This window comes from Equus przewalskii, chromosome 12 (genome assembly GCF_037783145.1).
Source record: "Equus przewalskii isolate Varuska chromosome 12, EquPr2, whole genome shotgun sequence".
NCBI classification, from domain to species: Eukaryota; Metazoa; Chordata; class Mammalia; order Perissodactyla; family Equidae; genus Equus; species Equus przewalskii.
In genome coordinates, this window is record NC_091842.1 from 22,474,094 (window position 1) to 22,493,344 (window position 19,251).

A 19,251-nucleotide genomic window follows, 5' to 3' on the forward strand; every position below is an offset into this window, starting at 1 on the left:
GTATGCCATCCATGATCCCTAACTGGTTGTATATTTGTGTTTCTAATTGCTTTACTTATATTAACGCATTCTGTCCTTATAACAACACTATGTCATGTTCTGTTTCTGTCTTTATTTTAAAGATGAAGAAATAAGGGCGCATGGATATTTTGCAATTTGTCCAAAGTCATATAGCCAATAAATGATGGAACTGAGTTTGAAACTAGGCAGGTTGGCTCTAGAACTTGTGCTTTTGACTGCTACATTATATATATATATATCCCCTCTCCTCTTGCCCCAAGCAGCACATAAAAATCCCCCATCCCCACTAGTGCTTGTGGATGTGGTTGCCCTGCCGTCTCATTTCCTTATTTCTGATAAGTTTCCACATTTATCAGATTGGCTTATTTCCCATCTTTGGGCTGCCCTAGATGCTGCTGATGCTGAGTGATCCTTTTTTCCAAAAATCTTACAGTTCTTAGGGAGGCTTTTGAATATTTAGCAGCAGAAATGGCTGTAAAAAAAAAAAAACCCCAAAACACCAGCGGGTATCTAGAATGCTTTCAGTCTCAGTGATAGAGTATTGATTGAAGAATATCATCAAGGACCTGGGTTTGCTCTATGTGCTCTGTCTTCCTCAGCATGTGGCCTTTTAATCTTTTGCTGTTGCCTTATGATCATAAAGTAGCTGCTAGAGTGCCAGGCATCACAACTGCATTCATGGTAGGAAAAAAGATGGGTCTTACCTTTTTATCCAGAATAAAATTTTTCCCACGTGTGCTCCAGTATATTTTCCCCTATATCTCATAGTAAGAACTAGGTAGGAGTGCCAGATAAGATACTGGATACCTAGTTAAATTTTAATTTGAGGTAAACAACACAAAATTTTTTTAGTGTAATTATGTTTCATGGAATATTTGGGACATACTTATACTAAAGTCATGTGTTGCTTACCTGGAATTCAAATTTAACTGGGTGTCCCCCATTTTTATTTGCTAAATCTGGGAACCCTAGAACTGCATCTACTTGCAAGGGGGGCTGGGAAGTAGAATATCTGGCTTTCTGCCTTTTGCTAATGCAAGATGGGCAAGAGAGAAAAATTGGAAAGCTTTTAGATCATTAGCTCCCCAAGGTGGAGTCATTTTGATTGTGTTTGCTCTACTTCAGAGAATATGTTTGTATGATGTCAGAAAATTTATGAAGTTCAAAGCAGAGTCCAACTATATTTTTATCTTAGAGTTTTTTACTTTTTTGTAGGGAAGGCATGGATGGTCAGGAATAAAATATCTGTTATGGACAGGATATATGTTCTTATTTTGGTTTACTTTTTCGTATCCCTCCTTGTTCCACAGAAGGAATTGAGGTGGCTACAACAACACAAAAGGCAAACATAACTGCTTAGGGGAGCTTGAACATGAGTTAAACAAAAACAAAAGGCCCACAGTTGTGCATATCTTATTGCCTCACACAGGTACTGGAAGTGGGCTACAAATTTGACTCTCTCCCAGTCCTCTCAAGGATTGAAACATGATTTAGTTTCCGTAAAATTGCAAGCCAGCCTCGTTCTCAAGAAAGGCACAACTCTTCCTACCCAGAGGCCCGAGGAGCTTTTCCTGAGCATCCTCAGTGAGATCCCTGCAAGTGCTGTGGGCCTGGATTTGTCAGCTGCTGCTCCAGGGTTCCGTGATGCAAGCTGATGATTAATACTGAAGTGAAATTCTGTGGGGCCGACACAACGCAGTCCAATCATATAGCTCTGGGACGCTGGATTTAAGGCAAGAGTAGAATTTAGAAAATCTGGAAAACATAGGACTGCAGAACTGATATGCCTAAATAATGTCCTGAAAGCTGGACGTTTTATACAAGATTCCATGACAGGGAACTTAAGGTCAGATCCTTCGGCAAAGACCTGGACGTCAAATTGCCCCAGTGGTTGAGGTTCAAGTGCTTTAAGAGCCAGCCAGGTGGAGGGGCTGAGGTCTTCACAGGAAAACGCAAGAGTCCATTGTACAAAAGGCAGAGCTTCGTTCTGAGGTAGCTGCAACAAATGTAAAATGGAGCATTCCACACCCCTCCTTAAAATCCCCAAGGACCCTTCTTCCCCTTGGTATGAAATCCAAGTCCTTCTCATGGTCTACAAGACCCAAGACCCTGCGTGGTCTGGTCCCTCCTCACCTCTCCTACCTCATCTTGTGCCTCTCTCCTCTTCCCATGACACTCCTCTAGCCCTGCCTTCTTTCTTTTCCTTAACCTACCAAACTCTGCCTCTGCTGGCCTTTGCGCTTGCTGTTCCCTTTTCTGACTCAACTTTACCCCTTAAAGCTTTAAGCATCACCTCCCCAGAAGGACTTTTCCCCATCACCTTGTGTAAACTTTCCTGGTGGTTGTAACTTGGCATCCTGTTTGTTGCTTTTGTGGTCCTTGCCTGAACTTGTCATCATTTTTATCCATTCCACAAGTATTTTTCAAGCACTGAGAGACAGTGAAGCAAACAAACAAATAAACCAAAATAATTACAGTGCTAATTAAGTGCTCTGATGACTCAAGGTAGTCATAGTGTGGAAGATGGTGTAATCCTACCTGTACCAAGACATTTGATTTATAGCTACTCTAGGAAAACATCCTTGGGATTCGGATGTGGGGGACTCATGCTATCATGACACATGTTGGGCTCTTGCTTAAATTTTGTCAGCTTGAGGATCAGCACGAGAGAGGGAAAAAGATGCCTCCAGTACCAACAACTCTTGAAATAATGCAGGCACTGTTTAAGTGAGGCATCTCTCAAGGCCGGATCACCGATACCTGTTGGACTCCTGGAGGGTAAGACAGATGTCAGGGAATAAGATCCAAGATCTTGCTGAGCTCAGTGCTGGGAAAATCATCTTGCTCTGTCTTGAGAGAGAATTTGCTAAACTCTGTGATTAAGTGAGTAATAAAGAGACCTGGGAGAGTTCTGGGAACTCAGGTAAGGCACATTGTTCTGGTTTTACCCATTGTTCTGGTTGTTTCCAAGTTGTGGATGAGTTTTAGTGCTGGTTGTCTGAAGACTGAGGGGGCATTGTGGCTTCCAGAGGGCAGAGGGGAGAGAATTCAGAGACATAAGGAGACGGGCCCCCTTAAGGAAGAGGTAGGGGTGGGCCTTGAGGAGTAGGAATCAGGGATGGGCCTTAGGAATACCCTGGTGAAATCATGCTAAAAGGAACATTACAGGAAACCATGTATAGGAAAAGGGCAGCTTTCTCCTTGGTGCTGGTGATGAAGTGTGGTAGGTTGCAAAGAATGGCTATGAAGTCTTCTAGAGTCTCTCTCCACTCTTTGAATTGAGAGTGGTCATATGATTTGCTTTGACCAATGGGACAATAAGAAACAAGACCTGAGCAGCAACCTGACAGGTGCTTGTGCCCTGGATTCACCTTCTCCTGCTGCTCTCAGAAACCATGTGGCGACCATGATGTGAGTAAGCCTGGCCTCGTCTGTTGGATGAGAAGACCACGTGGAGCAGAGGTGGGCTGTCCCAGATGAGATGAGGCAAGAGATGAGGCCCTCCCTAGACCCAGACCCCAGCCAACTCAGCAGCTGACCGCAGATGTACAAGTGAGCCCAGATGAGATCAGCCAAGCCAGCCCAGACTAGAAGAACTGCTCAGCCAACTCGCAGAATCATGAGCTCACTGAATGGTTGCTTTAAGCTACTATGTTTGGGGATGGTTTATTACCCCTCTGTAGCTAACCAATACTGTTACCAGCTCTTAGATAAATATCAACCCTGATACTGGTTCCCCTACAGTGAACCCAGCATATATGGGTTAAAACTAAAAGTGCTCATTTCCAGTTCCCTGGTTCTTTAGTTACCCTCATATACTCCTTATACTGCTTAACTCCTTATATTCCTTAAACTCCTCAAACTCTGACTCCCTGAGCTTTACAACCAAATAGAAGTTACAAGTTGTTAAAGTCCAGATGGCTTCATGCTGAGTTCCCACTAAAGTTGTGGCTAATCACAGGACCTTGAAGTTCTTTTACAGAGAAACTAATGTCCAGAGACTATCAAGAGACCAAAGCTTCCCAGACCCAACTCCACGACTTCCTGACGTCAGTCTACCTTCCATCATGGAGACAAACAGCCAAGGACACTTGTCTGAGAAATCCTTTGTCTCCTCCACTATAAGCAGCCGCAAACACAGGCTGATGGGAAAATGCTGACCAAGAAGGCCACAGCCCCCCTCCCCTACCTAAAGCCCCACATAAAAACCTCTACCCATTTCTTAACGGGGAGCTTGCAATTTTTGAGGTACTAGCCCTTGCTTTGCTCCCTCTGCCTGGCAAAGTAAAGCCTTTCCTTTTCCACCCAAGACTCTGTTCTCATTATTTGGATTGGCATTGGGATCAGAGACCAAACTTTGGGTAACAATGCAGGTTCCGGGTGTGGGTTGGGAGGAAGAAGGCAATTATTGGGTGATTGGTTCCTTCATTAATGCTTTGTGCCAAGCTGTGTGCTAGGAATAAAGATTTAACAGTGGACATGGCAGACATGGTCTCTGAGCTCACAGAGCACCATCTAGCAGTGGCCCCAGATAGAGAGCCTGGCTATTTCAGTGTCTTGTGGCAAGTCCAGAAGGGTGCTATAGGAGGTGCTGGGAAAGAGAGAGGTGAGTATGCTGAGACCTGAGGATGTTCCAGGTGAGTGGGACCCGGAGGGGGGGTGGTGAAAGAGGGAAGGAAGTTTCTGACTGTAATACAGTATGGAATGATTGAGAAGCGGAGATGAGTCCCACTTGGCTGGAGCAATGTGCTTCCGAGGGGCACAGATTTCCTCTTGGGAGTCACAAAGTCTTCCCAGGAGTTTTACAAGGATACTTTTTCAATTTTTTTATTGAGGTCTTATTGGTTTATAACGTGTAACTTCAGGTTACATATACATGATATACATTATTCTATATCAGTTTCTGTATAGACTGCATCTTGCTCACACCCAATAGTCTAGTTTTTATCTGTCACCATACACCTGTGCCCCTTTACCCCTTTCACCCTTCCTCCACCCCCTTCCTCCCTGGTAACCACTAATCTGTTCTCCTTATCCACGTCTCACAAGGATGCTTTTAAGGGATTCCTTCCCAGCGGAGGTGGTGTTTCCCCCAAGGGTTCAAAAATTGGGTCTTGGGGGGTGGTTTGTAGCCCTCCAAAGGGCAGCACTACATAAACAGATAGACCATATATCTATGGTATTAAAACTTAATAGAGGGGGTGATTAGGAAGGAAAAAGTCTGAAAGTCTTCATGGTGGGGAGATAATGAAAAAGAAACTGTTTGAAGGGCATCCATTTCCAGATCCTCACCTCGTGTGATCCACTCCCTTTCCCCATTGCCCTTCTCCCACTTCACAGAACATAATTCTCGCTCATCCCAAATCTTCACTGGTGTTTTGCCCTGGGAATTAAAATCTGGGTTGGGATACAATTAGAAATACTGAGGTGGGCATTGAGAAAGTGAATAATAATAATGACCAAGGATCAAATTCTTTTTTAGGTTTGAGAAGAAGTCTTTGCTTTCAACAAAATTGAAGGGGAATATGATAGCGTTGTCAGCTTGATTAAAATTTTTTTAGAAGAATAGACACTATGTTATTTTTGGCATATAACTCTAAAGGTGTTCAAAGAAGTGTGTAGCATTGCTATAGAAAACCGCTTACAATCCTCCTCTATTTATTTTTGTGAAAGGTCTCTCCATGCCTATATCTACAAAAAGGAAAAATGGAAATTGAATTGAGACTGAACACTGTCTCCTAGAAATAAGCTATAGTCATCTTGGGATATATAAAGTCATTGAATAAATAAGTAAAACCTGCTCTACCCATCTCATTAAAAGATACATTTCCAATAAAATTTTCTTTTATGTTTAATAACTATCAACATTTGTAGTATAGTTGGGTTATATTGATCAATTGTCTATTAATAATAATTGTAATGATAATTCAATCCAGAAGGGAATAAAATGAGCATTTAGACCCAACAGTCACATAAAATGTATTAAAGTATTAATTTCTCTCTCTGTATATATACGTATAAAAAATATATATGCTATGTGCTGTGTATAATATAGATATGATTTTGTTTGGGAGGGTATGATAGGGTGATCAATAAAAACCTTTTGAGCTTAAAAAAATCTAGGGTAGGAGGTTAACTAGAATGAAAATACAAGTTCATGGAGTAACAGGAGCCACGTAAAATTTCCAACTTCTGGAGATGAGCTTGTTTGTGTATTTTTAAAACAGATATTGGGTAGATAAAAAAAGTCATGATGGTATTTGCATTCCACTGTATACCTTTAAAAGAATTACATGATGGTTTTAACTTAAAACTACAACATTTATAATATACTGGAAATTACGTTCTTTGCAATTATAACACACACAAGTATATCCTTTAAAAATTTATACAAAAGTGCTCATGCCCTACACACTATACTTTGCCTTGCTTTTTTCACTTAATAAAACACTTATGTTTTCATTTAATAAAAAATTAGTGGTGTTTCCGTATGAGTACGCATGGATCAACCTCATTTTCATCAACTACATAGTATTTCTTGGTTTAGATCTAGTGGAATATATTTAACTGTTCATGGTCATTTTAGTAATTTCTAGTTTTTTGCTTATGTACAATGCTGCAACGGATATCTTTGAACAACTGTTATGGAAAGTTTTTGTGCATTTATTTGAAGGGTGAATTTTTAGCAATGGGATTGCCAGATCAGAGGTAGTGTGCATTTCACATTTTGAAAAATGCTCCCCCAATTTTCTCCCAATAGGCTGTACTTTCCACCAGTGGGATTTGAAAGGATCAGTTTTTCACATCTCTCTCAGCCCAGGAAAAAATATAAGATGCCCAATTGGTAAGAAATAGCTTGTTTTGATTTTCATTCCTGTAACTATGAATAAGGTTAAGCCGTAATGAATGAGATTGAGCAACTTTTCATATGTTCATTAGCCATTCCTTTATCAATGTTCTGCCTGATTAAAAGAAGGAGTTGTCCTTTTCTTATTAATGTATAAGGACCTTGTCAATTAAAAAATTAATTAGCCTATGTCTGTCATACGTGTGGCAAATATTTTCCTAGTTTCTCTGTCTTTAGTCTTTGTGTGTGTGTATTTTGTCTATACATAGATGTTTTGTATTTTTTTAATTAAATTTTAATTACCTTTTTTGAACTGAGCTTTTTATTTTGAGATAATTGTAAATTCACACACAGTTGTGAGAAAAGGTACACAGTGATCCAGTATGTGCTTTACCCAGTTTCCTCCAATGGTAGCATCTCACAAGCTATAGTACAATAGCACAACCAGGATGTTGACATTGATACAGTCAACACACAGAACAGTTGCATCACCATGAAGATCCTTCATGGCGCCCTTTTACAACCACACACATCCCCTTCCCACCCCCACCTCGTCCTCAACTGTGACAACCATTGAATTTTCTCCATTTCTGTAATTTTGCCCTTTCAAGAATGTTTTGTAAATAGAATCATACAATATGTAACCTTTTGGGATTGGCTTTTTCTCATTCAGCAAACTCTCTAGAAATTTATTCATGCTGTTGCATGTATCAATTATTTTCATCATATCATATCGAGGGTACATACTATCAACGTGACATATCGCTGTTGATATTGACCTTAATCACCTGGATTCTCCACTATAAATTATCTTCTTTTATCCCCCTTTCCATACTGTCCTCTTTGGAAGAAAGTCACTACACACAGCCTACACCTAAGGAGAAGATAGTTATTACTCTACCTCCCTGAGGGTAGAATTTCTACAAAAATTACTTGGAATCCTCCTGCATGAGAGATTTGTTTCTTCCTCATTTATTTATTCATTCAGTCATTTATTTATATCAGTATGGATTCATGGATATTTATTTCATACTTTGTCTTATAATCCAATGTTACTTTATTTTGTCATGTAGGTTTTTAAAAAACTGTCAAACTGTTTTCCAGTTTGACAATGTGCTAAACATTCTGATCAGAAATGTATGAGTGATCCAGTTTCTCCACATTCTTGCCAGGATTTGATGTTATCACTTTTTTTCTTAAATCTTAGCCATTCTGATAGGTATGTAGGGATGACTCATCATGGTTTGAATTTGCATTTCCCTAATGCCTAATGATATTCAACATCTTTTCATGGGCTATTTGCTCTCTGTGCATCCTCTTGAGTGAATTGTTGCCTCACATCTCTTGCCCATTTTCTAATTGGTTTGAGTTTTGGTTTTTTTTTACTATTGAGTTTTGAGAGTTTTTTATATAGTTTACCCATGGGTTCTTTCGCAGATTTGCGATCAAAAATATTTTCTCACAGCCTGTAGTTTGTCATTTCACCCTCTTAACAGAGTCTTTTGGAGAGCAAAAGTTTTATTTTGATTAAATTTAACTTATCAATTTTTACTTTTATGAATCATCATGTGTGTCAAATCTAAGAACTCTTTGCTTTGCCTAATGCTAGATCCCGAAGATTTTCTTCTATGTTTTTTTCTACAGTTTTATAGTTTAAGAATTTTCATTTAAGTCTGTCATCCATTTTGAGTTAATTTTGATATCAGATGTAAGACTTAGGTTGAGGTTCTCTTTTTTGTCTGTGGATGCTCAGTTACTTCAACATAATTTGTTGAAAAGGTTCTTTCCTTCACTGCATTGCTTTTGCATCTCTGTCAAAATTGTCTACCTTTTTTGGTATATTCTATGTGTCTTGTGTCCTGTTCAGAAAGGTCTTCCAATTTCAATGGTAAAAATTAATTAATCCACATTTTTATATATTTTTTAGGTCTAAGTTTTTGCTCTGTTGGAAAGTTAATTTCTTGTAAGAAGAGGTAATGATCTAGTTTTCTTTATTTCCCCAAAAGTTAGCCCATTGTCCTACCATCCTGTTACTCCCACCGATTTGAAACTCTACCTCTATCATAAACTAAATCCTTAAAAATATTGGGGGCTATTCCTAGGCCCTTTATTCAGTTTCAGTGACTTGTCTGTTTCTTCTCCAGTTCTAAACTATGTAATCTATTTTAATTATTGTTATTTGGTACCTGGTAGCGCTAGTTCCTTCTAATTCTCTTATTTCTCAGAATGCTCCTGGATATTCTCACGTGTACTGTCCCTTAGGAAGTTCATTGGCAGATTTAGTTACTATCCCCAACAGATTCACTCTCTCCTTCCACAGTGTTGGGGAGGCTGAGGAGGGGAAGCTGCTGCCCAGCCTGAGACGACATTTCCCAGCCCCCCTTGCATCTCAGCTGTGGCCATTTGCCTAGTTCTCACCAACGGAATGTGTGTAAAAGTGATGCAGGTCACATTTGGCGTGATGTGGCTAAGAAGTGGGTCTGTTTCTCCATCTTTTCTGTTTCCTTGTCTGGCAATCTTGGAAGCCAAATGTTAAAAATCATGGGGACACAAGATGGGAGCAGCTCATCCCTGAAACACTGTTTGGACGGCCCCCTGCGGAACGCTCAGGAGTGATAAAAAAATCAACCGGAAAAACAAACCACACATTTAATGCGCTTAGCCACTGAGATGAAGGGTTTATGTGTTACAGCAGCTAGTGTTATTTTAACTAATATATTTAATATCATTTTACCAAGTTCTCCCAAACTCCTGTTGTGTCTTACTTAGGGTGGCATTAAATTTATGACTTAAAGAGAAAACTAACATCATTACAATATTGAACATGATGTCTTTCCATTTAGTTAAGCCTTTTATGGCCAGCAGTAGAATTTAAAATATATATTTTATACCATCCAAAGATAGTGACAGTTAATATATATCTTTCAGATAGCTCTCTGTGCAGTCACATATTACATATGCATTTAATTTTACCTAAATGGAATCATATGATGCATGTTGTTTTATAAACTACCTTTTATACTCTGAAATTTTTACAATATGTAGAAATATCTACCATAGAGATGGGCAATTTTTTTCTTAAAGGGCCAAATTTTAAATATTAACTAATATTTTAGACTTTGTGGGCTAAGAGGATATTATGTAGGTATTTAATAACCATTTAAGAAATGACCTGGGGGCCAGCCCCGTGGCCGAGTGGTTGAGTTTGTGCGCTCCGCTTTGGCTGCTCAGGGTTTCGTCAGTTTGGATCCTGGGCACTGACATGGCACCGCTCATCAGGCCATGCTGAGGTGGCATCCCAGATAGCACAACCAGAGGCACTCACACCTAGAATATACAACTATGTACTGGGGAGATTTGGGGAGAAGAAGAAAAGAAAAAAGATTGGCAACAGATGTTAGCTCAGGTGCCAATCTTTAAAAAAATTAAAAAATAAAGAAACAACCCAAGTGTCTATCAATAGATGAAAGAATAAAGAAAAAAGTAGTGTATATATATATATATATGTTCCGTATAAGTGGAACATATGTATATTCCGTAGACAATGGAATATTATTCAGCCATAAAGAAGAATGAACTCCTGCCATTTGTGACAACATGGATGGACCTTGAGGGAATTATGCTAAGTGAAATAAGTCAGACAGAGAAAGACAAATACCATATGATCTCACTTATATATGGAATCTAAAAAACTCCAAAAGGAAAAAACCAAGCTCATAGATACAGAGAACAGATTGGTGGTTGCCAGAGGTTGGGGGGGCGGCGGGGTGGGAGGGGAAGAGAGAAATAGGTGAAGCAGATCAAAAGATACACACTCCCAGTTATAAAATAAATAAGTCATGGGATTTCATGTGCAGCATGCTGACTATAGTTAATCATACTATATTGCATATTTGAAAGTTGCTGAGAAAGTAGATCTTAAAAATTATCACAAGAAAAAATTTTTTGTCACTATGTATAATGACAGATGTTCACTTCACTGGTGGTGATCATTTTGCAAAATACACAAATATTGCATCATTGTGTTGTATACCTGAAACTAATATAATGTTGTATGTCAATTGTACCTCAATAAAAAAAAGTATGAAAAAGAATTTAAGAAATTAACCAGTTAAAATGTAAATGCCTTCTTAGCTTTTAGTGAATAAAATAACAGGCAACTAGCTAAAGTTGGTCCATACCTCTAATCCACATAGTTCGCCAACCTCTAATCCACATCATCATTTAAATACTACTTACTTAAGTAGTCACCATTAACACACATTTATCTTGCCTCCATATTAATTTGCTATTATAAATAGCATGACAATGGACATCCTTGTCTGTAACTCTTTTCACACTGATCTGTTTACTTCCAAAGGGTAAGTCCCTAGAAATAGAATTGTTGGGCCAGAGCATATGATATTTTACCCTTTGATACATATTGTCAAAATATTCTCATTTACATTTATATTCTCATCAAGTATGTACAAGAGAGCCCACTTCACTATACTCTTGTCAACACTGGATATAATCCATCTGGTATTTGTCAGTCCAATAAGTGAGAAAAAATGATATCTCATTGATATGCTTACACTAATTTCTTTGTTTAGCTACTATGACCGTCTTTTCACCGATTGTTGTGTGTTTATTATTTATGAATTCCCTGAGTGTGTCTTTTGCCCATTTTTCTTTGTGATTTTCTTCACATTGATTTCTAAAAGCTCTTTATGTAGTAGGGATTGCAACACTTTATCATTTGTATGCAATATTTTCCCCAAGTTTTTCATTTCTCTTGTTTCTGGAAATCATTTTTCTTTTCTTGTTTAGAATTTCTATATTTTATCTGGTTCAGGTTGATAGAACTTTTTCCTATGTAATAGATGTCTAGTGTTCTTGTCAAGTCTCTCCCCTTTCCTGATTACAAAAATATTCACCCGTGTTTTATTTTAGTGCTTTTATGGTCTCTCTTTACATTTCAACCTTTAGTTCATTTAGAATTTATTGTGAGGTATAGAATGAGGCAAAGATTCATCTTTCTTTGTTTTTTTAATAAGGCTAGCCAGTTTCCTGAACATATTTAGATATCTTTAACCACTATTTTAAATCCCAATATAAATTTCCATGCATATATTTGGGTATAATAGGACTCATTAAAAAAACCCTACCAGCTGTCAAGGAACTGAGCATTTTGGTTCTAGCAAATTATTCACACTTGCCATTAAATGAAGAATTTCTTGCAAACAAGATATGCCTTGTCTTTAACTGGAAACTTTTTTACCTGATAGCAATTTGTATATCAAAGATAAAATTGTTATTATTCAGGCTGATAGGATTGTTTGTATTTTCCCTGAGCAGAAAGATAAAATTATTTAGAATTGAGAAATATGTATAGTTACGCCAGGGCTGTATCTGTACGCTATCTGTATGCTGTCTGTATATATGTGTAACCATGATTATGAAAATAAAATAGTTTGTAGAGGGAGTTGCCAAACCTGAAGAGTTTAAAAAAAATTGTAAGATGACATTTCACCAAATTTGAAGAATAAAAGAAGTAAGGCACTATCTTTGGAAGCAGTTGGTTGAATTCTAGCTCCACTGTTCACAAGTATGTGGTCCTGGGCACCGCCCTTCTCCTCTCTGGGCCTCAGCTCCCTTGTCTGTAAAATGGGCTAATAATTATGACACTTGCCTCACGCCGTGGTTGTGAGGACTGAATGAAATAAGTGAAGCCAGAATCCACTGTGCCTGGGGTTAGGCACCGGCATCCAGGTGCCCTCTGACCTGTGGTCTTCGTTAAACCCTTTTCTCATCTTACACTGACTCCTCCAACTGGGTTTTACTTCTATTTCTTACTTATGAAGCCAGCCTCTGACTACACAGTACACTTAGCTAAGCCCTTGTCCTTTTGCTTTGTTCCTGTCCACCCCTACTCCATTACTCCTGAGGTCCTGCTCCCATTTATGTCCCTTGACTTCCAGTCTTGCTCCAACCCAGAAAGTCCTGGCCCACCCATGGGTGAAACCTTTTAGTTCCAACCAGAGATCACCATGTCCTTTGAACCCTCGACTTGGGCTGCTGGCTGGGGTCCCACTTGGTCCTGCCACCCTTCCCTACCCTTTAAGGATAACTAGGATACTTAATTCTCACCAAGGCATTTGCATTCCCCAAAAAGGATGATTAGGATTGCTTTCCGAAAACGACAACTGCTCTTACTGTTGGAATTTCTGGCATTGTGACAAAGGGAGCAGAACTGTCTGTTGGCCCAGGGTCAGCTCATCTTGGTGGCAGCCATAAACTCCTGGGCTGTTTATCTGAAGGTGGCTTTTGCCCTCACATTCTGTCTTATGGAACAGTTGTTTATGTGCCTGACACATCGCCCTGATTTCACTCTAAAGTTTATGAGAGATTATCATTTACTCATCTCTATTCTGGATAGACAGGTGTGCCACAGGATGACTCAGGTGTTGCCCTATCCCCCACCCGCAAACAATTGTCTGTGGTCCTGAAATGCAAAGGAAATGTTTGCTTGCTCAGATTTCAGAATTGTAAAACAAATGGCAGCTGTGGAAGAAAAGGGAGTGTATTAAATGTGGTTCTTTTTTTTTTTTTTTTGCAAGGACAGAAACTCAACTCCAACTGGCTTAAGAAAGAAAGAAAAAGATCATCTGGGGGCACAATATAGATATCACCAATCTCGTTCTCCCTCTGGGCTCTATTTTCTTTTGCATGGCTCCATTCTCTTCTGGCTCATCCTTCATGGTGGCAAAGATGGCCGCAGGCAGCTCCACGTCTATAGCCTTCCCCTCAGCAACCCCAGAGAAAGGCCACTTCTCATTCCCTAAAATCTCCAGAGAAATTCCTGGAACTGCATGTTAATGGCCTGACTTGGATCATATGCCCATCGTTGAACAGTCAGGATGGCCTGGGAGATGAAATGTCTGATTGGATGAACCTAGGTCAATGCCAAATCCTTTCAGGGATGAGGACGATAAAGTTAGAGGAGCTGAATGGTGAGCGGAAGTGTGTCAGCCCTACCCAGGTTATGTGAACAGAGAGTGGAAGACCTCTGGTTTCCCCAAGGAAAATCAAGATGCTGTTACGCAAGGAAGGAGGGATCTCAAGCAGACACGAATGCCAAATATCCAATATGGTGACAGAGCAGGAGAGAGGGCAAGTGTGAGAGAAAGATTGTCAGGGAAGCCAACCACCGATGCAGAGGTAAAAGAGATTTTTGTAATTTTAAGAAAAGTGACTTTTTTCAGCAATTGAGAAAGAATTATTACACTAATGTTCATAGCAGCATTATTCACAATAGTCAAAAATGGAAATAACCTAAGTGTCCATCACCAAATGAATGGGTAAATAAAATGTGGGTATGTATATATTTATATAATGGAATATTATTCAGTCTTTAAAAGGAAGGAAATTCTGACACATGCTACAACATAGATGAACCTTGTGGTGATAATGCTAAGTGAAATAAGCCAGACACAAAAGAACAAATATTGTATGATTCCACTTATATGAGGTCCCTGGAGTAGGCAAATTCGTAAAGACAGAAAGTAGAATGGTGGTTGCCAGGCACTGGGAGGAGGGAGGAATGGAGAGTTAGTGTTTAATGGGTGCAGAGTTTCGGTTTGAGAAGATGAAAAAATTCTGGAGGTGAGCAGTAGTGATGGCCGTACAACAATGTGAATGTATTTAATGCCATTTAACTGTACACTTAAAAATGATTAAAATGATAAATTTTGTGTTGTGTATATTTTACCTCACTAAGACATTACATTTAAAAAAAATTATAACTGAATCTGAGAGGAAAGAAACCTTTTGCCCTGTGCCTCCTGACAAGGCACTCATCCTAGACTTTGCCTGGTGCTCTGCAAACAGCAAAGGTCATTACGAATTTACTGGATACATCAATAAAGCAACTTGAGATGTTTTGGTCTCATTGCCAAGCCAGAAATAATTTCTGAGCAAACACTGGACCACCATCCCCAAAATGCCACAGCACACTGCTGAATGTCTGGGTCTGTGCAGGCCCCTCGGCATTGTCTCCCTGGGCTTCATCATCACCTTGTGGGGGTCAGACAGAGGCGCTTCCCCAAATAGCCAAAATCCTCTTTTGTTCTCAACCAATTTTGCCCCCCAAGAGACAGCTGGCAATATCTAGAGACATTTTTGGTTGTCACAACTTGGGGTGGTGGCTGCTGCTGGTGGGTAGAAGCCAGAGATGCCACTGAACGTCCTGCAATGCACAAGACAGCCCCCACAACAAAGAACTACGCAGTCCTAAATGTCAATAGCGCTGAGGGTGAGCCAGCCTGGGAAGTCCTCTTACGTCTCCAAGCGCTTACACATTCTCACACAAGCATGCGCACACGCTAGCACACACGCACCCCCTCACCTATACTCTCCTAGGGACCTTCCTGATCTTTGTTAATTTTCAGTGAATCACAAGAAGTTTATAGCATAAAAATACATTTCTAAAATTAGATTCTTGCTCAGTATCCTTTAAATCAAAGGGCCATGCAGTAAATTTGCCTTGAACTTAATTTTGTGCCTCGGGTTCTGCATAACAGGGCAGAGACGGATAGAGCAAGGAGGAGCAGCATTGGGATGCAGTTGTATCACAAACAAGGACCAGTTTACTCTCCTTCCCTAACGGGCCCCAGTAGGCCATTGGACCACAGACAGATGTAAATCAGTCAGTCAAGCCTGATGTAAAGACAGACTTTCTGGAGGTTGGGGGTGAGGAAGGGAATGTATGTTGTTTGGGAAAATATGTTTAATATAATCATACAGTTTATTTTGAGAAATGACAAATATTGTCTTATGTTTCTAGAAAGATGTTATCACTTAAAGAATGTTGCAGTTTGGCACTTTTATTAGAATCAGAAGTTAAAATTTCCATTTGAAAAAAATTCTCTTTTAAAACAAAGTCAGAGAAACAAAAGCAAAGACGTTTCGTTGCTTTACTTGTCCCACTCTTGCTTTTATTTACTTATTCTTTTTTGTTTCACTTCCTTCATTTTTATTAAGGTATAAATGACAGATAGCATTATATTAGTTTCAGGTGTACAACATAATGATTCAATGTTTGTATACACTGCCAGATGATCACCACAAAAAAAATATAATAAGTCTAGTTACCATCTGTCACCATACAAAGTCACACAATTTTTTTCTTGTGATGAGAACTTTTAAGATTACTCTCTTGGCAACTTTCAAATATGTGCTACAGTATTGTTGACTACAGTCACCGTGTTGTACATTACATCCCCAAGACTTATTTGTTTTGTAACTAGAAAATTGTACCTCTTGACCCCCTTCACCCATTTCGCCCAGCCCCCAACCCCTCTCCCTTCTGCTAACCACCAATCTGTTCTCTTTATCTGTGAGGTTTCTTTTGTTTTGTTTTGTTTTTTAGATTCCACATAAAAGTGGAATCATACAGTATTTGTCTTTCTCTGTCTGATTTATTTCACTTAGCGTAATACCCTCAAGGTCCCCCCGTGTTGTCGCAAAATGGCAAGATTCCGTTCTTTTGTATAGTTCAGTGGTATTCCATTGTATCCATAGACACCACATTTTCTTTATCCATTCATCCGTCAGTGGACACTTAGGTTGTTTTCGTATCCTGTCTATCGTAAATAATGCTGAGATGAACATAGGGATGCATATATCTTTTCAAATTAGTGTTTTCATTTTCTTTGGGTAAATACCCAAAAGTGGAATTGCTGGATCATAAGGTAGTTCTTCTTTTAACTTTTTGAGGAACCTCCATACTGTTTTCCATGGCGGCTTCGAGGATGTGGAGAAAAGGGAACCCTCATGCACTGTTGGTGGGAATGTAAATTGGCGCAGGCACTCCTGTTTTTAAACATTTTACTTCTGTGTGGATGAGTCAGACACAGCCAACTTTTGTTTTTTAGTGTTTTCTTTTTTAACTGAGATTTTTATTTCAATATTTTATTGAGATTTTTAATGCAAATTAAAAGCACAATAGCATACCATTATGCGACTATTAGAATGTCTAAAATCCAAGGGACTGGCCATGCCACTGTTGGTGAGAAGATGGAGAAACTGGAAGTCTCATACACTGCAGGTGGGGATGTACAACCACTCTGGAAAGCAATTTGGCAGTTTCTTGAAGGTCAAATGCACACCTACCTTCCACTCCAGTTGTTTACTCAAGCGAAATGAAAGTATATATCATTACGAAGACTTGGACAAAAATATTCATAGCAGCTTTATTGGTAACATCCCCAAACTGGCAAGATGTCCCTCCGCGGACGAATGGCTAGGCAAGATGTGGTATAATCGTGCAATAGAATACTACACAGTAGCCAGAAGAAACGAACTTCACACAACATGGATCAATCTAAAATAAATATGCAGACTGAAAGAAGCCAGATAAGAAAGAGCACATACTGTGTGATTCCATTTATATAAAATTCTAAAAATTCAAACTAATCTATAGCGGCAGAAAACAGACTAGTGATAGCCTGAGAACAGGAGCAGGGTCACGAGGAAACTTTCGGTGATGATACAGACGTCGCTGTCTGGATTGTGGTGAAGGTTTCGTGAGTGAATACATGTGTCAAAACATCCATTGTTTAATATGTCTTTAAATATGTCTAATTTGTTGTCTGTCAGTTATATCTCTTTAAAGCTGTTTCAGAAATAATAATTTTTAAAAACCCAAATGAATCTGTCCAAAGATATTTCTGGCTTCTGTTTTTAGACAGTTTACCTATTAAGAGCATAGGCCCTGGAGTCAGCAAATCGATTCTGACGCTAGCCACCTATGACCTTTAGTGAGTTGCCAGGTTTTGAGCTTCAGTTTCCTCATCCGCAAGGTGGGAACAACACCTGCCTCACCGGATGGTTGTGAGGAACTGGTGGGGTGACGTTTGTTAAGTGCTCAGCACAATGCCTGGGATAGAGCTTGCTGACTGTTAACCTTTGCTGTTATTGTTAATTTCAATCACTAGAATAATAAAGGGCATAGTAAAGTCTTCTGATTTTTAAAGACATTTTCCAAATGTGCATAATTTTCTATTTTATGGGGATAAAATGTTCCAGCCAACAACACAGAGACTGAATTCAATATTCTCTTCTTAGAGACCATAGCTTCACCTACAGATTTCCTCTTGGTTATGTCCAGAGGGTAACTTTGCTACAAACAGAGTGGTTTTATTTTTAACTTTTTATTGAAGTATAACATACACACAGAAAAGTACACAAATCATAACAGCTTGATGGCTTTTCACAAAGTGAGCTCACCCTGCAGCCACCATGCAGATCATGAGGCAGAAGGAGGCAGTGTCCTGGAAGTCACCCGGTGTTCCACCCCAGGAACCGCCTCCCAGAGCTAGTCACGTGGTCGGCTTTGCTTATTTCTGGATTTTATACTGCACAGTACGTGCCCTTTTGTGTCTGACTTCCTTCGCTTTGTGAGTGTCATCCAATCGCTAACCAGCGCACACGATTTACATTCTCCATGATGCTTTCTCTTTTACTTCCTTTAAAAACATTATCATATCTTTGTTGAGACTTGAAAGATGAGTAAGATTTTCCCAGAATTAGGGAGCATTTTGGGTAAAAGAAATAGACTGTCCAAAGGCTTGGGGGTGAGTAAAACTATGGGATGTTCAGGACAGTGAAAACAGGCATTCCTTCTGGAGTAGTTATTTCCTGCTTAGTTCAACTGTTTTCATAATTATGACCATTCATGTAGTTCCTAGGTTTTTCTACGATAAACAATGATGAAATCAATGTTCCTGGACGTATGTGCTCACCTACAGGAGCTCTTATTTCTATAGGATAAATTTCCAAACATGAGTCTTCCGGGTCTAGGGGTATATGAATGTCAATAAATATTGCAAGATTGTGTCACAAAATAGTGCAGCAATTGACACTTCCACCAGCAATGAATGAGTTTGCCTACTTCCCCCATCTTTGTCAGCATTGGATACTGTCACTTTAAAAAAATTTCTGTTCTGTTGCTTTATTTTGAATTATTTTCTGGCTTTTAGAGATGAATTGTCTTTTCGTGTGTGTTGACCATCTGGATTTCCTCTTCTGTAGGGGTATTTTTTTTTCAATTTTTCTTAATTGCAGTAACATTGGGTTATAACATTATGTAACTTTCAGGTATACATCGTAATATATTTTGAATTCTTTGTAGATTACACCATGTTCACCACCCGAAGACTAATTAAAATCCATCAGCACACCCATGTGCCCACTCGCACCTTTCGCCCTCCTCCCTCCCCACTTCCCCTCTGGTAACCACTAATCCAATCTCTGTTCCTATGTGTTTGTTTGTCGTTTTTATCTTCTACTTATGAGTGAGATCATACAGTACTTAACTTTCTCCCTCTGACTTATTCCACTTA

General features: G+C 39.3%; 1 long non-coding RNA gene across 2 annotated transcripts; it reads left to right on the forward strand.

Moving 5' to 3' along the window:
• On the forward strand, positions 1-14,601 carry LOC139074894 (uncharacterized). 2 transcript variants are annotated; one of them, XR_011524801.1, is made up of 2 exons: positions 1-6,865; positions 13,468-14,601. It is a non-coding gene; the product is annotated as an uncharacterized lncRNA (long non-coding RNA). The 2 variants fall into 2 exon arrangements; XR_011524802.1 differs by having other exon boundaries at positions 2,133-6,865; positions 13,473-14,601.
• The last annotated feature ends 4,650 nt before the right edge of the window (positions 14,602-19,251 follow it).